The 16,657-nt window shown below is 48.2% G+C and overlaps 1 long non-coding RNA gene across 1 annotated transcript; it reads left to right on the top strand.

Moving 5' to 3' along the window:
* Positions 1-8,919: 8,919 nt before the first annotated feature.
* On the top strand, positions 8,920-15,020 carry LOC139185187 (uncharacterized). Its single transcript, XR_011568713.1, has 2 exons — positions 8,920-11,379; positions 11,925-15,020. It is a non-coding gene; the product is annotated as an uncharacterized lncRNA (long non-coding RNA).
* The last annotated feature ends 1,637 nt before the right edge of the window (positions 15,021-16,657 follow it).

Genomic DNA, 16,657 nt, shown 5'->3' with positions numbered 1-16,657 from the left:
TTTGCGAGAAAAGCCTTCAGACAGAAAAAAATTCTTCAGGCCAAAATATTTAAGAGCACAATAATAACAAGACACGCAGGGCATGGATTTGCAGCAATCTGGACGGACCTAGAGATGATCATACGAAGTAAAGTGAGCCAGAAAGAGAAAGACAGATACCACCTGATAGCACTTAGGTGTGGAGTCTCAAATAGGACACAAATGAACTTGTCTACAAAACAGACACACAGACATAGAGAACAGACTGACGGTTCCCGAGGGGGAGCGGGTGGGGAAGGGATGACTGGGAGGTTAGGATCATCAGACACAAGCTATTATTATACATAGAATCGATGGACTGTAAGGTCCTACTGTATAGCCCAGGGGATTATATGCAATATCCTGTGAGAAACCATAATGGAAAGGGGCATTTTAAAGAAAAGAAAGTGAAAGTGAAAGTCACTCAGTCATGTCCAACTCTGCGAGCCCTATAGTCCATGGAATTCTCTAGGCCAGAATACCGGAGTGGGTAGCCTTTCCTTTCTCCAGGGGATCTTCCTGACCCAGGGATCAAACCCAGGTCTCCCGCATTGCAGGCGGATTCTTTACCAGCTGTATTTTAAAGAATGTATATATATATATATTCAGTTCAGTTGCTCAGTCATGTCCAACTCTTTGCGACCCCATGAACCACAGCACAGGCCTCCCTGTCCATCACCAACTCCTGGAGTTTACCTAAACTCATGCCCATTAAGTCGATGATGCAATCCAGCCATCTCATCCTCTGTCGTCTCCCTCTCCTCCTGCCTTCAATCCTTCCCAGCATCAGGGTCTTTTCCAAAGAGTCAGTTCTTTGCATCAGGTGGCCAGAGTATTGGAGTTTCAGCTTCAACATCAGTCCTTCCAATGAACACCCAGGACTGATCTCCTTTAGGATGGTCTGGTTGGATCTTCTTGCAGTCCAAGGGACTCTCAAGAGTCTTCTCCAACACCACAGTTCAAAAGCACCAATTCTTCGGCGCTCAGCTTTCTTCACAGTCCAACTCTCACATCCATACATGACTACTGGAAAAACTATACCTTGACTAGATGGACCTTTGTTGGCAAAGTAATGTCTCTGCTTTTCAATATGCTATCTAGGTTGGACATAACTTTCCTTCCAAGGAGTAAGTGTCTTTTAATTTCATGGCTGCAGTCACCATCTGCAGTGATTTTGGAGCACCCAAAAATAAAGTCTGACACTGTTTCCACTGTTTCCCCATCTATTTCCCATGAAGCGATAGGACCAGATGCCATGATCTTCGTTTTCTGAATGTTGAGCTTTAAGCCAACTTTTTCACTCTCCTTTTTGACTTTCATCAAGAAGCTCTTTAGTTCTTCTTCACTTTCTGCCATAAAGGTGGTGTCGTCTGCATATCTGGGGTTATTGATATTTCTCCCGGCAATCTTGATTCCAGCTTGTGCTTCATCCAGTCCAGCGTTTCTCATGATGTACTCTGCATATAAGTTAAATAAGCAGGGTGACAATATACAGCCTTGACGTACTCCTTTTCCTATTTGGAACCAGTCTGTTGTTCCATGTCCAGTTCTAACTGTTGCTTCCTGACCTGCATACAGGTTTCTCAAGAGACAGGTCAGGTGGTCTGGTATTCCCATCTCTTTCAGAATTTTCCACAGTTTATTGTGATCCACAGTTACACACACACATATATATGCATGTATAACTGAATCACTTCACTGTGCAGCAGAAACTAACACAACATTGTAATTCAACTGTATTTCAATTTTAAAAAAAGTTCTGCACTTTTTAACTCCAGTTTTGTTGTGTTACCAGATTTATAAAATGGCTTTTTTACCATGAAATACATTTTTATGATGTAAATGGCTTGATGGCTTTTCTCATAGGTTGGCTTTTTAAACTTGAAGCTTAATTGTTTTTGCAGTGCTATCTTTCAGTTCAGTTCAGTTCAGTCGCTCAGTCATGTCCGACTCTCTGCGACCCCATGAATTGCAGCATGCCAGGCCTCCCTGTCCATCACCAACTCCCGGAGTTCACTCAGACTCCTGTCCATCGAGTCAGTGATGCCATCCAGCCATCTCATCCTCTGTTGTCCCCTTCTCCTCCTGCCCCCAATCCCTCCCAGCATCAGAGTCTTTTCCAATGAGTCAACTCTTCGCATGAGGTGGCCAAAGTACTGGAGTTTCAGCTTTAGCATCATTCCTTCCAAAGAAATCCCAGGGCTGATCTCCTTCAGAATGGACTGGTTGGATCTCCTTGCAGTCCAAGGGACTCTCAAGAGTCTTCTCCAACACCACAGGTCAAAAGCATCAATTCTTTGGCGCTCAGCTTTCTTCACAGTCCAACTCTCACATCCATACATGACCACAGGAAAAACCATAGCCTTGACTAGACGGACCTTTGTTGGCAAAGTAATGTCTCTGCGCTTTCCTCTTATTTAATTGTTCTGTCATCTCAGTAACCATCACTGAAGACTGCAGCATTGCCTCTGCCCCTCACTTAAGTTCCAAAGTTACTAAGTGGCTTCGAACAAAAGATTTGAACTCTGCCCCTCCACTGTACAGAGGAAATAATCAGATTTCTCAGTTCTAAAGCCATTTTTTTTTTGGCCACACCAAGCAGCATGCAAGATGTTAGTTCCCTGACTAGAGGTCGAACCGGCGCCCCTGGCAGGGGAAGCATGGAATCTTAACCTCCAGGCCACCAGGGAAGTTCCCCTAAAGCCAATTTTAACGAAAATATTAACAGTATGATCTCCGGTACAAGATCTGACTCAGCCATAAGGAGTCACGACCACCCAACGAATGAATGGTCTCACCTCAAGAAGAATGGGCAGGGACTTCCCTGGTGGTTCAGTGGTTAAGAATCTGCCTACCAAAGCAGGGGACAGACAGGAGTTTGCAGAGGACAGGAGTTCAATGCCTGGTGGGGAAACTAAACTACCAGATGCCACGAGCAGCTACACCTGCTTGCAGCGACTAGAGAGCAAGAGCAATGAAGACCCGGAGCAGCCAACACATAAATAGATAATAAATAAATAAAAGTTATCAAAAAAATAAAAGACAGGGCAAAGGTTTTGTATATTCAAAGATTTTGACAAAACTGGTATTCAGTCACTGCAGCTCCCAACATCACTTTGGAGAGAGATTCAGTACATGAATAGCAATTAACAAATAACAATTCCAAATAATCAAATAACAATTCAGAACAGGATATTGATAAGCTCCAGAGTATGGCCTCTCAGTTAATACTTACAATCATTCCCCCCACCCCGGCCCCCCGCACCCTGGCTCACCCTCAGGGGATACATTCCAAGACCCCTAGTGGATGCCTGAAATCAAGGATAGAATCAAACTCTATATATGCTGCCATTTTTCCTAAACATACATGCCTAAGATGGGGAGATCCCCTGGAGGAGGGTATGGCAACCCACTCCAGTATTCTTGCCTGCAGAATCCCATGGACAAAGGAACCTGGTGGCCTAGAGTCCATAGGGTCGCACAGAGTTGGACACGACTAAAGTGACCTAGCGTGCACGAAACCACATGCCTCAGATAAAGTTTACTTTTTAAATTAGGCACAGTTAGAGAATATCCTAATTGCCAGCATCACTACTCGTGTGCTTTGGGGCCATTATTAAGTAAAATAAGGCTTTCGAGAGCGTAATCACTGTGATACTACTATACTCAGTCTGATAACCCAGGAGGCTATTAAGTGACTGATGAGTGGGATTTGTTAAAGAAAAGGAGGATTCACCTCTTGGGAGCGACAGATCAGGAGGGCTTGGGGTCCCAACATGCTTTTCAGAACAGTACACAATTTAAAACTTGTGGATTATTTCTGGGATCTTCCATTTAATATTTTTGAACCACAGCTGGCCTCGGTTAACTGAAACCACAGAAAGTAAAACCACAATAAGGGGCGACTACTGCAGTAATTTAAAATGAAGTGAAAAATTGGGGTGGAGGAGGCAGAATCAGAGGAAGGTGGTCAAAAGCAGAAAGGAAAGAGTGTTGCCCAGAATCCAGTTCTTCAGGAATGGAGTCATTAGTCACTTTGGTCTCTGACCTACATACAGTACACCCTGGAAGGATTTCAGGGCCAAGATCAGGAACGAGGCAAACCATGTCCTTAGACAGTTAGAAATATTCCAGATGAAATTTTTTATGAACCTGGATTTTGGCTTCTTTCCATACTTAGAAAAGCACTGAAATCATTAGCTGAGATATCTATTTCTCATGACTAGCAGTAACCTCCTACTGAGATGTATGCTTGAATACATGTACCCTTTTGCCAAAATCACATATACACTGACCTCTCCCCTTCCCTTCTTAGAACACTTCCTCAGAGCTACCTGAGAGGATGTCTCCTGGATGCTCAGTTCAGTCGCTCAGTCATGTCCGACTCTTTTCGACCCCATGAATTGCAGCACGTCAGGCCTCCCTATCCATCACCAACTCCCAGAGTTCACTCAGACTCATGTCCATCGAGTCAGTGATGCCATCCAGCCATCTCATCCTCTGTCGTCCCCTTCTCCTCCTGCCCCCAATCCCTCCCAGCATCAGAGTCTTTTCCAATGAGTCAACTCTTCGCATGAGGTGGCCAAAGCACTGGAGTTTCAGCTTCAGCATCATTCCCTCCAAAGAAATCCCAGGGCTGATCTCCTTTAGAATGGACTGGTTGGATCTCCTTGCAGTCCAAGGGACTCTCAGTCCTCAGTAAAGTGAAAGTCACTCAGTCATGTCTGACTCTTTGCGACCCCATCGACTATACAGTCCATGGAATTCTCCAGGCCAGAATACTAGAGTGGATAGCCTTTCCCTTCTCCAGGGGATCTTCCCATCTCAGGGATTGAACCCAGGTCTCCCGCATTGCCGGCGGATTCTTTACCAGCTGAGCCACCAGGGAAGCCCACGAAACTCACAGCTGTCTTGTGTATTTTTTAAATCACCAAAAGGTACGCACTTCCAGTTATAAGATAAGTGAGTATTAGGGATGTATCATATAACGTGATGACTATCATTAGCCCGGATGTATGGTATATCTGAAAGGTGTTTTTTTGTTGTTTTTTTTTTCAGATTTATTTATTGTTATTTTGGCTGTGGAAGGTCTTCATTGCTATGAGGGCTTTTCTCTAGTTGGGAGTGGGGTCTCCTCTTTGTTGCGGCATGTGGGCTTCTCATTGTGGGGGCTTCCCTTGTTGTGGAGCATGGGCTCTAGGCACACAGTCTTCAGGAGTCGCAGCTACGGGCTCAGTGGCTGTGGCACACAGGCTTCATTGCTCTGTGGCATGTGGGATCTTCCCAGACCAGGAATCAAACTGCTGTCCCTTGCATTGCAAGGCAGATGCTTTCTAAATAAGAAACCTCTATTTGAAAGTTTTTAAGAGATTTAATCCTTAAGAGTTCTCATCACAAGGTGGAACTTTTTTTTTTTATTGTATCTATCATCGATGAGATGATGGATGTTAACTAAACCTATTGTGGTAATAATTTCCCAGCGTGTGAAAATCAAACCCTTATGCTGTACACCTTAAACATGCACAGTGATGTATGTCAATTGTTTCTCAATAAAATGGAAAAATAATTATCAGGATTTTTCAAATGATGTGAGAAATAATATGCAGAAGGTACTCATGGAGGAGACTCACAAAGTCCTGGAATGATGGGTCATAAATGTGGTGCTGGATAAGTATGAGCACCTGGTCTGGAGGGAAGAGAAGAGGAAGTTTGGACCAGGGTAAATGGTCTACGTTAGGAGGCAACAAGATATAGATTGGCTTATGGAGGCAGGGGATGAATCATAGAGGAGCTAGGAAGATATAGCTTTTCATGGAAAGAAACCCTTTGCAACTCTTCCACGAGGTCGAATGGAATAGAGATTATTTGACTATTTTTCTCCTGAAATCATTATCAAAAGTAATCTGTTGTCCTTCTCTTTCTTGAGTGTAAAATGAGGGTTCACTGCTCACCTCCCAGGCCACTGTGAGGACAAAATGAGGTAAGGTGCCTCATGCGAAACTGCACAAAATGACAAAGGTTCTGCACAAACGCGCTTGCTCTGATTACCCACCGTGTTTTTACTCCTTGCCTCAGGACAGTCTCTTCGTCTCAGCACTGTTGACTATGGGGACCAGGTGACCCAATGCTGTGGGCTGTCCTCTATGATGCTGAGTAGCATGCCTGGCCTCCACCCTTTAGATGCTAGTTCCCAAGTGGTACTAGGGGTAAAGAACCTCCCTTCCAATGCAGGAGATGTAAGAAATGCAGGTTTGATCCCTGGGTTCAGAAGATCCCCTGGAGGAAGACATGGCAACCCACTCCACTATTCTTGCCTAGAGAATCCCATGGACAGAAGAGCCTGGAAGGCTACAATCCATAGGGCTGCAGACAGTCAGATACAACTAAAGCGATTTAGCATATACACACGAATCCCAGCTACGACAACCAAAAAAGTCTCCAGACATTGCCAAAATTCCCCACGGGGAGACACAAGGAAAGGGGAAATGATCCCCTACTCCTATCCTTGAGAACTGCCTCAGGGGACAGAATCCTCAGGACAGGGCAGTTGCAGACCTCTGTGCATGCCAGCTGCCTGGGGAAAATAGGAAAGTAGAGCTGTAGAAGGAAAATGAACCACATCCAAAAAGAGGGAAAGGAGAGCAAGGGTGGCTTTGCTGAGGGTGCAGCTCCTCAGTCCCTCCTGACTTGCAAATTTCTATGTAACGATGATACTGTGGATGATGTGATCTCAAGCTTTAATGGATACAAGTTCCTTCTATTGATCTATTATATCAAAGAGAAGACAGAGTGTCTATGATAGCAGCAGTCTGGTGATCAGCTGATCACCACAGTGAAAAAACATGGTTTTTGGCCATGTGCTGAGGTGTGAAACAGGGTCGTCAGGCCCCAGGGGAGCTTAAAAAAACCTTGCTGGGAGGAAATCTAGTGTTCTGCTTCTCCAAGTGGTCAGTGTTCCCACTGAAATCAAGTCAGTCTTTGTGTGAATATCAGTCTGTTTCCAAAGTGAGAGTTTTGGTCAACCAAGGAATAGACAAAAAGGTGAAGGCAACAGCAAAAGGGTAGAGAAAAGAGGCAAGAAAGAGAGGGAGAGAAAACATGTGAATCAATAAAGAAATACACCAGAAACAGTATCTAGATTTTTCATTTGGACATAGATTTTTTAAACACAGTTATTAGTTCATCTTTCTCTTCTTTTGGGAGTTGACTCTGCTTTCTATTTGCTATTAAAGAACTACAGTGGAAACATGAGGCTATTTGAGCAAGGCTGGCATGGCCTTGCAGACTGAAAGCAATGAAGTCAGCCCCAAGCTCTGGCTCTTGAATATAGATAGTCTCAGGCTTCCTTCCACCAGAAGGAATACATGTCCTAAACCATGTATTAAAAAGAGAGAAGTGGCTCTCTAATTTTACGGTGCTTCTGCAGCTGCTGAGAGCTCATTAAAATTGCAGATTTCCAAACCCCAGAGAGTCCTACTGTGGCACAGTGACTGACTGACTGATGCAGGTGGGGCCTGGACCACAACCAGAGAAGGACAGAATCATTGTTCAGTTTCCATCCAGAGCGATGCAATTGTACTTCACTTGGGGAAGGAAACAAACTCTGGTCAAATGCTTTGAGGTCAATTTTAAATGTGTTTTTGCAGTCTGGTCAATTTAGATAGCTAGAATATAACCGCAGTGCCTTGAAGTCTTCTTCTGAGGATTAATGCAAAAATAAATAAAATAACAAAATATAAAACAACCCCAGAAGTCCTGAAAAATAAGGCAGAACCTTGTAGAAATTTTTGAAGATGCAACAGCATTTTACATTGCAAAGGCTCTGGAATTTCTCTGTCCCCTTTGCCTTCTCCCCTTCCTCCATGGAGCTTTCTTCTGGCCCTGCCAGATGAGTAATGGAAGGAAAACGTGAGTGGTTTCACAAGGTCTCATTCTTGAGTCTCAGAGTCCTGAGTGACATGAAGGTAACAGCTAACTCATAAGGTCATTGTATTTAACAAATAAAAGCCTAACCTGGGCTACTTGGCAGTGGCACATTATACTGTAACTGTTAAAGGGCCAGTTCTCTCTCCCCTTCCGGTCTGTGAGCCCCACTGGGCAGGGTTCCCTTTTTCGGCAGGTCCCCTGAGTGGGAGCTTATACCATGCCTGGCACAGCAGATTAGACTTGGAGGAGAATGTGGAGGAAGGAGACTGGGAGGTCATTAAAGCAGAGCTCATGGGAATCCTCTCACTTCATGGCAAAATAGAAGGGGAGAAAGTGGAAGCAGTGACAGATTTTATTTTCTTGGGCTCCAAAATCACCGCGGATGGTGACTGCAGCCATGAAATTTAAAAATGCTTGCTCCTTGGAAGGAAAGCTATGACAAACCTAGACAGTGTATTAGAAAGCAGAGACATCAATTTGCTGACAAAGGTTCGTATAATCAAAGCAATGGTTTTGCCAGTAGTCATGTACAGATGTTAAGAGTTGGATGCTGAAGTTCAGCACTGAAGAACTGATGCTTTTGAAAAGTGGTGCTGGAGGACTCTTGAGAGTCCCATGGACTGCAAGGAGATCAAACCAGTCAATCCTAAAGGAAACCAATCCTGACTATTCATTGGAAGGACTGATGCTGAAGCTGGAATACTTTGGCAACCTGATGCAAAGAGCCAATCCATTGGAAAAGACCCTGATGATGACCTGAAAAGGTCCATCTAGTCAAGGCTATGGTTTTTCCAGTGGTCATGTATGGATGTTAGAGTTGGACTATAAAGAAAGCTGAGCGCCAATGAACTGATGCTTTTGAACTGTGGTGTTGGAGAAGACTCTTAACAGTCCCTTGGACAGCAAAGAGATCCAACCAGTCCATCCTAAAAGAGATCAGTCCTGGGTGTTCATTGGCAGGACGGTTGAAACTGAAGCTCCAATACTTTGGCCACCTGATGCCAAGAGCTGACTCATTTGAAAAGACCCTGATGCTGGGAAAGATTGAGGGCAGGAGAAGGGGACGACAGAGGATGAGATGGTTGGATGGCATCATCAACTCGGTAAACATGGGTTTGGGTGGACTCCGGGAGTTGCTGATGGACAGGGAGGCGTGGCGTGCTGTGGTTCATGGGGTCGCAAAGAGTCAGACATGACTGAGCGACTGAACTGAACACAGTCCAGAGAGTGAAGGACAGGGAAGCCTGACACCCTGCAGTCCATGGCATGGTGAAGAGTCAGACAAGACTGAGCGACTGAACAAAAATCTCAGTAGGCCCCACTGTAAGTTCACTCAGAAATCACACCTTTGATTTGCCAGACACAGGAATGAAGGCCAGCAGCGACCTGCCACCTTCTGCCAGAAGAAATAACGCCTGCAACAATCAGTCACGGTACCGGTATCACTGCAGATGCCCCTGAGGGAACCCAGGAGCCAAAGGGGGAGAAGAGGGTGTCCTGAGGTCCGATTTTGCGTTTCCCACGATGAACGGGAGTGAAAAGTAAGTTGGGACTGGGCTCGGATACTGCACGAAGGGGAAGATGACCTCGGCAAGGATTTTCCTGGAGGGCTGCCCTCACGTCACTGAGATCCAGAGTCAGGCGCCACGACCTGGGTGGAGGGACAGCGAGGATATGACGCCGCGTGGAGGGCTGGCTTTCTCCTAGCGCAGCCCTGAAGCATTCTCCAGAAAGTTCTATTTCGGAGAGAGCTGCCCTGCAGGACGCCAAGCTCTGCACAGCTAAGGTACCCGGCCACCCGAGACCCTGCACCGCGGTTCGCAGCTTCACCAAGAAGCCGAGAAGCCCAGAAGCCCAAACGGCCCCACCCTAGTGCGCCTGAGGACACTACCACGCCACCTGCAGCTCCGCCTCTGGGAGAGGGGGCGGGAGGGCCCTCGGGGCGTGGCCCGGAAGCGTCCGGCCAATCCTCGCTGCAGGCTTGAGGTCACGTGATCGCCATCGGGTGCCCAGCTCTTCCGCCTTCCTCTTCGCAGCCCCGCCCACCATGGGGAGAGGCCGCCGGCGCGACCCTGGGGAGGATGGTCTTGCGGTCACGTGATCGTCAGCGGGCCTAGATCTTACGCCTTCCGCTTCGCAGCCCCGCCCACCGTGGGGAGAGGCCGCCGGCACGACCCCGGGGAGGATGTTCTCGCGAGAACCACGCAAACCTATCCCTTCCGTCCGTCTCCCGCTGGGGCCGCGCCCGGGAATTGAGGGTCTGAAGTGCCCGGGCTCCGACGTAGCGGGCAGGGGTCCCCACCACGACAGCGCCGAGGGCGGGAGATTCGGAGGGCTTTACTGCCAGCTCGTCCCTCCTCGCCAGGACAGCCGCGTTCCACCGGGCCGCACGCCCGCTAGTGTCGACTCGTCGCCTCAGTCGACCCTGGTGGCCCCCAGGCCCTTGACCTGCCCTCGCTGGGCCGGAAGTGGGGACGAGCTTAACGGACGTCTGTGGGGGCTTTGTCGCCGAGTCCGGAAGTGGGGACGGGCTTAACGGACGTCTGTTGGGCGCTTTGTCGCCGGGGCCGGAAGTGGGGACAAATTTAACGGACGTCTGTAGCGGCTTTGGCCCCGCGCTTTTCCGACTTTAAAAGCGCTGTGTCACCACCTGCACGCCCCCTACCAAAAACTTTTTGAGGCACGGGAGAACTTTGGTTCCAGCTGAAAAGCCGGGGTCGACCCCGCGTGAGACGTGGCGAGAGCACCTGGTGTGTGCGAACCCCGCAAAGGCGCCATCCTCTCGCCCAGGTCGTCTCACCTGCCCTTACCACCCTGCAGGGCGGGCTTCGTCCCCACCTTAGAGATGAAGGAAGAGCGCCAGACGGGCTTGAGGAACGTGCCCCAGGTTGCACAAACCAGGCTCTGCAGCCCGGCCGCGTGGCGTCTCCAGTCAGATGGCGGCTGTCGCTTGTGAGTGACCAGCTGCAGGCCGGCACGTGGGCCCCGAGGTCTGAGGGGGCAGGGCTCGGCCCAGTGCCCCCGGGCACTTGTCGCGGGTGGGCTCTGCCCTTGGTCCCGCGTTCCAGGTGTGCCCGCGGCCGAACCCAGCCTCGGGTCCCCAGGAGGAGCCCGCCTGTGGACCATACCCACCAGAGCCCCTCGCAGGCTTATGGCCTTGGAGCCGCTTGTGGACCCCAGCCTTCCAGCCTCCGGAGGCTCTTGCTCATGCCAGGGCCAGGACAAAGGAGGAGGAGGCCCACCGTGGCTTCCAGCTGTAATAAGGCGCTGGCTCCCAGGGGCCACTTCTTAACCACAGAGCCGGGCAAGAGTGAAAAATGAGCTCCTTCACAGACACTTCTCTGAGGGAACTCCTAAGGAGCTAGAAGCATTGTCCCAACTGAAATCCATTCACAGCAAATGAACATTGGTCTCTGGCCTCATGTGATAAGCTTGGTAAGGCCAAAACAGTCGGCTTCCGCCACCTGCGGGTGACTCAAGAGCCCCCCCCCCCCCCCCCCCCCCCCCCAGTCATTTAAAACATTCTGTGGAAATGCCTGCAATTCCACCATTAGCAACTCCTAAGATTATGAAGTCCTCTTTAGGTGAAATACACTAAATGCCTGATTTTCTGATAGACGAGGTAAATTAAATAACGGTTCTGAGGGAGAGGGAAGAGAGGACACACACAAAGGAACTCTGGAGAGAGTGCAAGAGAGGTGTTTCCATTTGGTGAAAATCTCTGGGGAAGTTGTAGGACCGGATTTCTCTATCTCCACTTAAGGCTCCCGGAACTGTAGAGGGGTGCATCTTTTGCCTTTGTGGGATTCTGAGACCACACGAGCCTACTGAATGCTCACGGCCATCTGAGGCCATATTCCACTGATAGGAAGGGAAACCCCAACACTGCTGGCCAGACTTGCCTGTGAGCAGCTACATCATTGTAGAGTAAGATCTGGCCTGTCCCAGGATTCATCAGAAACCTTTGTTTCCCATTCCAGGGAGCAAAGCAAAGCCATATTCAGAAAATAATGAGAAAGAGCCATAAAGTCAAGGAAAACAAGTTGATAAATCAATGGTGTTGACTCCAAAGAAGAGACTTAAGAACCCTAAGATAACATAAGCTGTCAACATTATTATTGGAAGAATTACTCTGTTTGGACATGCTCTTGACTCCTATCTCTTCATCTGCTCAGACTCCTCTGATTTCAGCCCAGGATGGGAGTGTGGAAGTTGCAGGGGCACAGAATAAGAGATTTGACCTTCCTTCCTCACTCTTCTAGAAATAAAAGATTCAGAAAGCAAGAGCACCTCCATACGTTTTGAGAATTGTTGTCATCAAAATGTAGCAAGTGGTCCAAAGGAAACTAAATGTCTCCCCCAACCCTAACCCACCCACCCCTATTCGCACCCCCACCCCCAGGCAAATGCTTGGTGCAGGAGTAACATTGCTCAGAATCTGTCATGATTCAGAGAAGGGAGAGCTAGTCGCCAGTGACCTTGTCCATCCCCCAGTAAAGACGCCATCACTTTTAACTATCTGCAGGGCCAGTGCACCCAAAACTCATCGGCCTTTTACAGCTGCACACCCAGGAGAGAGCCCTCAGAGGAAACTACCCTGCTGACCCGGCTATCTAAGACGTCTAGCCTGCAGGGCTGTAAGAAAATAACATCGTTGTTTAAGCCTCCCAGTCTGTGGTATTGATATGTTGTTAAGTCAGCCTGAGCCGACTGATACACAGAGGACAGCCAGGGAGCAGAAGAGGCAGGGCAGAGATTCCAATTCATTGTTTCCAGTCACCTATTGTTTTGCCTCCCAGTTAGCCTGCACCTCTGCACGAATTGGGATACTGCTGTCTGCCAGGAAACTGGACCAAAGGTGACTGGTGAGAGTGGTGCCCCAGAGGTGAGCAGTGCATGACATGTATCCCGGCACAGGGCAGCCGGGAGTGGAAAACACACTTGGACGTCCTGCGTGACAGAGGGCTTCACAGGCCACTGATCAGGCTGAGGCTCCCTTAAGCACCAAACACGATCCGGTCTGTGTTCCGGACCTATGTTCAGAGGGACCACTGAGGTCTCACGAAAGGCTGATTGGTATTAGGGCTCCAAGAAGTAGGGCTTCTTGGGGTGACCTCAGGGGCACTACAAAACATAATTGCACAGGAGCTCTCCACCTTGCAGGCAGCCCCCTGCCTCTATGGCATGATGCTTTTAATATTGTACCTCCTGTGAAATCCACATGTAATTTATTAGGCTTTTTGCCTAAATAATTGGAAGTTTCCATTTAATGTTGATCTGGGTCAACTGGCCCAAATGTTATATATCATATTGTAATTAGGTTGCCTAAAATTACCTGTTTTCAAAAGAGTCTTTGAAATAAGAACAATCTGGGGTCTGGGGTGATGACAGAGTGTCGTAGCAGTTTGTATGGCCATTGTCCTAACATCAGCCTTCTCATGAAACAAACATATAACAAAACACCTTATATTTACTCAGCTGGTTAAATTACTGAAATACTTTTAGGAAGTATAACAGTTTCTGGATGTGTCCTTTGAAGGGAAAAGATTATTTTAAAGACAGTTTTTCTAAGCGTAAGCAAAAAAGATGATATAAAATGAAAAAAGGAAGAAAAACAAGGATCAGGAATAGCATGAGGGAAGAGATCTCTTAAAGACTCGTGAGGGACTTCCCTGGTGGTCCAATGGCTAAGACACCATACTCCCAGTGCAGGGGGCTGTGCGATCCTCTCAGGGAATTAAGAGCCCACATGCCACAGCTAAATTCACATACTGCAGTTAATACCCAGTGCAACCAAATAAATTTTTTGAAAAGGCTCATGACACCATGGTTCGTGCACACAAGGAAACAGATCTATTCGGGTGTACAGTGCACAGCATGAGGCATGGAGCTGGTGCCAGTCTCTCTCTTAGAGAACAAATTTCTTGTTTGGAAAAAAAAACAAAAACTGCTATACTGTATGGTAGGTGTTTTTTTCCAAAATGGCAACTGTAATATTTCTAGTCCACAAAACACATGTCGAAAAATGGTTTTACTGTTTTACAAACCGGAAGCAGCGTTGGAGGCAACTGTTTTGACACCACCTCGTAGGGCAGCACGCGATCAGGACACAGAACAGCGTCCTCGTAAGTCCAAGTGCAAACCTCTCAAAAGTTCCCTCCAGCAGAGAGGCACTTGAGAGGAGCCCCTCATAGAAAGAGGGGCATTTTCCTACTCATCTCCAGGTCTCCCAGACTTTGCCTTCCGAGAACTTTCCCCTGGGAGTAGTGTTTTGTTTTTTTTAAACTCTGATTTCGTTGGTGCCCATCAAAATTCCAGTCCTAGAGCAAAGTCTCTTTGCTCTTATTCCCATGAAGATAACCAAAATTAGATGATACTTGCAAAAGAATGTTAATATAACTAAGACTGCAGAAAAACAAGGGGAATCCTTATTGAAAATACAAATAGCAGCAAACACCCAAGTTTCCAATATGGAGGTTTCCGGGGCTACCATGACCATCCCTTCCCCCGGGGTCCTCCCCTCCTGACACCTGCTGGCCTCTAACCCCCTCCATCCACCAGTCAACACAGCCAGCACGTCCTCTGAGAACTGAGGCAAGAAACGGTTTCCTGTCCTCTGTCCATAAAGGGATCCCACCCATGCTGCTGCCACCCAAAGGGCTCTGGTCTCTCTGGCCCCAAGCTCTGGGCTCAAGGCTTTGCAGGGTGCATTTGTGCAAATCCCATTCATCACACACCCATCACTTTGTGGGTAAGCATGATGACATACATGCCATAATCACACCCAGAGCAGCTCACGCATGTCCCCTGCAGAACCACTCTGGAATTCCATGAGACACAGCATACAGAATAAAGACTTGAGAACTGGCCCTTGGAGTTTCCAGCCAGTAAAAAATGTCCCACTCTTCAACCAATAAGTTTAAGCCTAACTCCCCCCTTCACACCCTTTCAGCAGCCCCATGTTTGACCCACACCCTCCTGTATTATCTTCATAACCTGTCAACCTGTAGGAAAAGCCCACAGCCTTGATGCCTGTATTTCCATGACAGAAAGAAAATGAGTGCTGACATGACCAAGCGTTTGTTTGGATTTGTGCATTAATGTGTGTGTAAGGGGCCTACGATTCTGTAACATTAAATTGCGTTCAGACGCGTAACAGATCACCTTAACTGAAAAGAATCAGATTTCACAGAATGAAAGCTGTCCTGGAGAAACCGGGGTGTGTGGTTGCCGTAGCAATCGACGCCTTCCAGAAGGAGTCCGCGCTCGCCTAATTACAGCCTTCTATTTTTAGATTCATCCGCGTGCCTCTCCCCCCACCCCAACATTTCTCACACGACGACTTCAGCAGGAAAACACGCTGTTATCTGTACAGCCTGTGCCCGTCTCAAAATAACTTGTTTCCAGTCAGCCTCCGCCTGCCCTGGGAGGCGAGGCCCTTGTTCCCTAAGCACAGGGAACGCCGAACTGACGCCTCTGAAGGAGCCCCGCGTACTTGACAAAATTGGAATGAAACAGCATCGCGGGCTGCCAGCTGTCTTGTGAGCGCCTGGGGTCGGGGTGCAGCCACAGGATGGAGTGGCGGCGGCCAGCCCACCAGCACCCTGAGCCGGGCTGGGCCTCGCATTGCCTTGTAGGAAGCTCTTTAGTAACCAGACACAGCAGTGATGGAGCAGGAACCCTGATAGGCGGTCCAGAGGCTGTGAGACCCTCTCAGTCAAGATGAACTTCGGGCTGTGTCAAGACCCAGTACCCGTAGCCTGAGAAAAGGCTTCCAGCAGACTTACCTGGTGGCTCAGATGGTAAAAAATCTGCCTGCAATGTAGGAGACCCGGGTTCCATCCCAGGGTTGGGAAGATCCCCTGGAGAAAGGCATGACAAGACACTCCAGTATTCTTGCCTGGAGAATCCAATAGACAGAGGAGCCTGGTGGGCCGCAGTCCATGGCATCGCAAAGAGTTGGACATGACTGAGTGACTCACACTTTCACTTTTCCATCCATTGAGTCTTGGCTGCCTGGGGTACCACAGCTCCCTAGGAAAGCCTGTCCTTCCCCAGCAGGGCCAAGTGCTGTGGAAATAGTTGAAGACCAGCCGGTGACATCCGGCCAAGGCTCTGGGGTCTTCAGGCAAGGGAGTCAGTCTCCGTCGCCTGCTGTGTTTGTTTGCTAGGGCTCTCCTAACAAGGTACAGGGCCTTAAACAGCAGACGCGTGTCTTCTCACAGTCCTAGAGATGGTGGGGTCAGAAGAGCTGTGTTCCCCCTGAGGGTGCTGGGAGAAGGATCCAGACGTCCCTCCTGGCTGCTGGTGGCAACCTGTGGTGTCCCTTGACTTGTAAAGGCATCGCCGGATCTCAGCGCAGAGCCGTGTCCAACACCAGTCGTGTGGGGCTAGGAACCCACTCTACTCCAGTCTGATCTGTCATCTTAACTCATTACATCTGCAGTGATTTTGTCTCCAAGTAAGGTCACATTCTGAACTACTGAGGATCAGGGCTTCAACATACAAATTTCTGGGAATCCCCTGGCAAACCAGTGGTGAAGATTCTGCTCTTTTACTACCAAGGGCCCGGGTTCAATTCCTGGTCAGAGAACTAAGATCCTGCAAGCCATGCAGTATGGCCAAAATTATATATGAATTTCTATATATATATATATAATTTCTATCATATATATATCTTTCTGGGGGACAGAACTCAACCCATAAACTTGCC

The sequence above is a fragment of the Bos indicus genome, chromosome 1 (assembly GCF_029378745.1).
Source record: "Bos indicus isolate NIAB-ARS_2022 breed Sahiwal x Tharparkar chromosome 1, NIAB-ARS_B.indTharparkar_mat_pri_1.0, whole genome shotgun sequence".
In the NCBI taxonomy this organism is placed as follows: Eukaryota; Metazoa; Chordata; class Mammalia; order Artiodactyla; family Bovidae; genus Bos; species Bos indicus.
Note: the sequence above shows the minus strand (reverse complement) of the source record. Positions and strands in the feature narration are given on the sequence as shown.